The sequence below is a fragment of the Triticum aestivum genome, chromosome 2A, assembly GCF_018294505.1.
Source record: "Triticum aestivum cultivar Chinese Spring chromosome 2A, IWGSC CS RefSeq v2.1, whole genome shotgun sequence".
NCBI lineage: Eukaryota > Viridiplantae > Streptophyta > Magnoliopsida > Poales > Poaceae > Triticum > Triticum aestivum.
Genome location: NC_057797.1, coordinates 556,994,016 through 556,999,856, shown reverse-complemented (window position 1 = coordinate 556,999,856; position 5,841 = coordinate 556,994,016).

The window sequence follows — 5,841 nt, the reverse complement described above, 5'->3', positions numbered from 1 at the left end:
GTGAAGGAGGAGATGGGGGAGGGGCGGAGGGGTGCGATTCTTGCGCGTTGTCTGTCTGGCCTCGTGTAAATAAAGGGAGCATGGTAGGAGCTTGGCCAGCGTCTGGCCTCGTTTAAACTAAGGGCGGATGGGAGGAGCTTGGCCGGTGTTGCGTTTAATTCTAGCCCGCTCATGAACGGACGTGTGGTCAGAGTAGGTTTCTTGGTTTGCATGTGGGTTTAATGGAGGCGAGGAGGCGTGTTCAGTCGGGCGTGAAGTCAATGCATCTACCACATCGTACGGACGTGTGGGCGGTGCAGTTCCCGATATGGCTTTAATGCAGACAAGGGAGGGAGTAGCGGTTCCCGAAATGTTAAACGGTCAATGCATCCTCCTTAAATTAATGCATGAGGGAAGTAATGGGAGGAGGACCGGGAAAAGAGGCTGCACGATGTGAATGCAACATAGTTTGCCCTCATATAAAGGCGCCCCTCCATTCCAATGCATCTACCACATCATACGCACCTAAGCATTTGCCTAAGCACCTACACTACACGCAAAAGTCCTCGCTCCAGACCCATGGCGGCGATGCGCGCGAGCGGCCAGCGGCTGTGCCTGATGGTCCACGACGCCGGCCTGCAGCATGGCGTTGAGGATCGTCTCCAGACGGTGTTGGTGACCGGCTGGTTGATGGCCGCCGTCGACGCCAACTACGACTCTCAGTTGGACCAGATGATCGTTGCCACAACCAACAAGTTCACCATCCTTAAGAAGCACGCGGACGACATTGCCGTACTCCTCCAGCCCGCGCACCCGGGCTCCTCATTGCCTGCCACCCTAATTGGCCTCCATGGCCATAACCTCTTTCAAGCACTGGTGGCCCTGAGACTGCCCGCTGACGCCATGAAGAATGTCCACCTGGAGGTCGCGCTCACCACGAGGCGCCTCGCCCTGCAAGAATTCGTCGACCTACACATCCACATGTACGAGAAAATCGTGTACATAGGTATCTACAAGGCCAGTGAGGACACTACGATGTTGGCCTTCCTCAACCGGCTGGAAGCCTTGGATGCCTTTGCTGAGAAGCACCTCGACCTCGCCACAAAAGCCGCCGCTCCTTAGCTGCACTACTAGGAAAAGGCCTACTAATGGCGCACCAGTTTTGCCTACTAATGGCGCATCACTGGTGCGCCATTAGTATCACGCCACTAGTATTTATTACTAATGGCGCACCACTGGTGCGCCATTAGTATCTGGTATACTAATGGCGCACCACCCAGTGCGCCATTAATATATAACACCATGCGCCATTAGTATGCCTCCCAGGGCCATATTTAACCATGTGCTTTGGCACACTAATGGCGCACTGCGGATGGATGCACCATTAGTATACTTGGCATACTAATGGCGCACTCTGTAGTGATGCGCCATTAGTATGAATATTAGTTTTTTTTTACTTTTCTGATTTTTGCATAGGTTACAAAATATGTTATTTGACAGAATATAGACAGTAGCACACAGCAACAACAGATTCATCGAATACAATAGAAGATTAGTCTCCGAATACAATTCATCATATTAGTCTCCGAATTCAAAAGACCAAACAAAGATAAAACATTACAAGTCTCGAGACCGCGAGTATCGAGTTTGTCGGAAATAATACTAATCCTAACAAGTCCTACTAATCATCATCATACAACGTCTAGTCGTTATTCATAACAATTCATACGATCATCATCTTGATAGTCATCGAACCAACCCTACTTAATTGTTCTTAGCACATGATCATCAGTATTAGGCAGGACCTAAATACCCTATTTAAGCTAAAATAGGATAAAACAATATAGACCCTGACTCTCCATTATGGAGAATGGAGAACATCCTGTCTCCAATTCTTGCGCTTCGCTTCCTTTTGCTTCCAAGAAGCTCCTTACGACTGTCCATATATTTTTTCCATCCTTTGATTTTCATGTCTCCACTTCTTTTAGAAATCTTGTATGGACAGTTGAGATTCGTAGGACGACCTGGCTGTATGTTCAAAACATTAAGACTACCTTTCTGATACATCATATGAGTCACACAATTCTCTGGGATTATCTGTTGAAAAACATAGTAATAACTTCATAGTTAGCAATGATGTACTAGTTTTAGAAGTATGCAAAAGATGCACGGATGTCGTAATAGTAAAAATCTTACCAGGGTATCTCCATGGTAGTTACCGTAGTTGAACACATGCACTAGTGGCATGTATTTACCATAATGTTGAGGAGTTTGATTGTGGATAATGTAATTCTCAATGTCAGTACAAAATCCGACCAGTTGATTTTTCTCCTTGTAAGTTGTTAATTCGGAGCCATCGGTGTAGTGGGTTTTGTCTACCATCTCCCGCACATTCTTTGAACAATAAAAATAAGCTGTCAATGGAAATAAGTTGTCAACTATTTTGAAATAAACAATATAAATTAGCTAATAACTATGTTTGAGAAACTCACATAGCGGTAGAACTGGAGGCGTATCAACAAGGACCCAAATGTCCATATTGTCTTGGTTGATGTCAGGATTACCAAGATCCATGGTGATAAGCATACCCTCATCAAAACCATACATCTCGCAAAATGCTTCCCAATTTTTGAAACCAAAATGGGTTACGCTCTTAGAATTATATAGATTTACTTCAAAGTCCACATCATGATGAGTCCTTAGGTGAATTTTCTTTGTTTCAGAAATTTCATGGTCTTCAAAATCCATCCTCTCCAAGACATAGCGTCTTGCATGGCATGGGATAAGCTATACTCGAATTGTAAAAGATGAAAATTACACGTTGAAATAGTTGAAGTCATGCTTAATTATGAAAATAACACTTGTCGTCGTTGTGTACCATTTCAACTTCGAAGGTCTCCTCGAGCTTAATGCTGAAGCGCCGATCATCGTCCAGGTGAGGCATGTCGCACAGACCTCGTTCGTCGTGGCACCAGTCGCACTCCGCCGGGAGACTTTGGTCGTCCGATGATGATGACGACATATCCTATGTTCATAATTCAAAACTACATCATTTAGGGTTTGTCAACACCGAGCCATCCTAAAAGCTAATCTTTTATCATTTAGGGTTTGTCGACGCCGAGGCACCCTAAAAGCCTAAGCTTTCATCATTTAGGTTCTTATCGACACCGAGGCATCCTAAAAGCCAAGGTGTTATCATTTAGGGTTTGTCGATGTCGAGGCACCCTAAAAGCCTAAGGTTTCATCATTTAGGTTTTGTCGACGCCGAGGCACCCTAAAAGCCTAAGCTTACATCATTTAGGTTCTCATCGACACGGAGGCACCCTATAGAAGCCAAGTTAAGTGTTCATCATTTAGGGTTTATCGATGCCGAGGCACCCTAGGTTGGACCTAATCACTTGGCACTAATCACTTGGCTCTATTGCCACCTATGTTAGGTTTATCATCTAGGGTTTATCGATGCTAAGGAGAATTCTAAGTTGGGCCTAATCACTTGGATCTATTGCCACCTATGGTTTAATGCAGCAAGAATGGCGGGGCAGTTGATCCTACTTAACTAAGTACTACGATACCCCGGCCCATGCATTAGTCGCAAGTACCCCATATGTCCTATTTTTAGCAAAGTCATGCTAAAATTCACGGAAAATTTCAGTATGACCTTTGCTGAAAATAGGACATATGGAGTACCCGAATTTGCCGGAACGGAAGTTAATCGACATTCCGACAGACTCAAGGGCCTCTCGGGGTACCTGAAAATTCATCATGACACAATGGTCGGAGACAAAACCCAGCCACAGACCATATGGTCCTCTGCTTTCATATGGAAAAAATCAGCTCAACTTATGTGGGCTTCCATTCCAGATATAATAGGTCACCAAACCAAAAATCACCCAGATATAATGGTACAGCAAAGAAACAACTTAATCCATGCCTCAGCTTATGAACAGTCATTACTTCAAATACAGAAGAAGGAACAATTTATTTGTGACATAGTTACAAATGATGACAGAATAAAGCAACACCCTGCACTAGCCTAAAAACAAGTGAAGTTTCACCCATATAAGAACAACTTTATAAAATCAGAAAAGTTGCTAAATTTTTTGTATCCTTCATATACACTGGAGTACAATGCTTTATAATGTTCCATCATCATTACAGAAAATTGACAATTGTCCATAACAGTTAACTAAATTTTTTTGCCTCATAGCTTGGGTGGGTTAAGTACTAGGAGACTTTGTAATGTGCAGTACAGGTGCAGTAACAGGCTTCTAAGTTAAGAAAACATTTCTGTTTGATTTTCAAACCACACACTTACTTTCAACTATAAACAAAACTGACTTGCTGTTAATGAAACTCATGGTGGAAGTAACTACTAGCAGCATGTCATTATCATGGCAGTCCACTATATATTTTTATGACAAAATACATCATTATCAGGGCACATTATGGCCATTTTCTTACATGATGCTAACTGTACCTAAATGATTTTTTTGACAGTAGCTCAAGTTTTTGACAGTAGCTCCTAACTGTACCTAACTGAATTTTTTGACAGTAGCTCAAGTTTTTGACAGTAGCTCCTAACAGTAGCTCCTAACTGAATTTTATGCTTAAAGGGAAGGCTGACTTAAGTGGCAAGATGATACAATTTGCGTAACAGAACAATATATGCATCTTAATATAACACCATCTCCTAACAGAAATAGTACCAAGATCTACTAGGGGGCAAAGTAGAACTGATATTCTTTTGCTGACCTCTAGTACAAGGTATAGAAGAGGAGGTAAGAGAAGAAATAGTGACATTTCTCTTAGTAGGGGACTTTTTCTCTCTTCTAGAAACAAGAGTAATTTTCTCCTCCTCTTCCACTACAGTATCATGCCAACTTAGACACAGGGAGGCGACATTTCCATTCGAGTCATGAATATCTAAACAATGTTCAGTTTTCTTACTAATTTGTTCCCTGGATAATTCCAATTCCTTGAGAACATGAATAAAATCAAAATTATCCATAGGTATATCAACACCCATCATTGATGCTCTAAACATAATCTCCTTAGCTACTTAATTCCCCAACCCTAGCTACTTAATTCTCCAACCCCTTTTCTTGTCCAAAATTCTCCAACCCCTATCCCTAGAACACATCAAAAGGAAATCAAGATGGGGAAGCGGCTCGGGTGCTCACTGGGGAGGTCGAGGGCGACTCGGGGTAGCCGGAGCTAGTCGAGGCGGCGCGAATTCGGCGTCGAGCGGTGGCGATGGTGGCCGAGGCAGAGGAAATCGGCGGGCGTCCGAGGAGGTGCAGGGGCGGTGACGGAGACGGAGGCGCGGGGGCGGCGGCGGCGTGGGGGCGGCGACGGAGATGGAGGCGCGGGGGCGGCGGAGGCGTGGGGGCGGCGACGGAGACGGAGGCCTGGGGGCGGCGGCGGCGGCGTGGGGGCGGCGACGGCGTTGGTTGGGGTAGCGGGGGAAATTAGCTAGGGGGAGAGGGAGAGGGAGGAAGGGGATCTGGCGAGAGGGAGGGAATTAGCTAGGGGGGAATCTTACTAATGGCGCACCCGCGGTCAGTGCGCCATTAGTAATCTTTTTTTTACATAGCAATGGCGCACCAGGCAGAGGTGCGCCATTAGTAATCTTTTTTTACATAGCAATGGCGCACCAGGCAGAGGTGCGCCATTAGTAATCTTTTTTTATATATATAGCAATGGCGCACCAGCCAGAGGTGCGCCATAAGTAATTTTTTTGATGCATGTAATAATTTTTTAGAAAATGAATATGAATATGAATATGAAACAGTAATATTTTTTATAAAAAACAGTAATAATTGTTGTTTAACAACAATTGTAGTCTACACTTTTTTTATTATT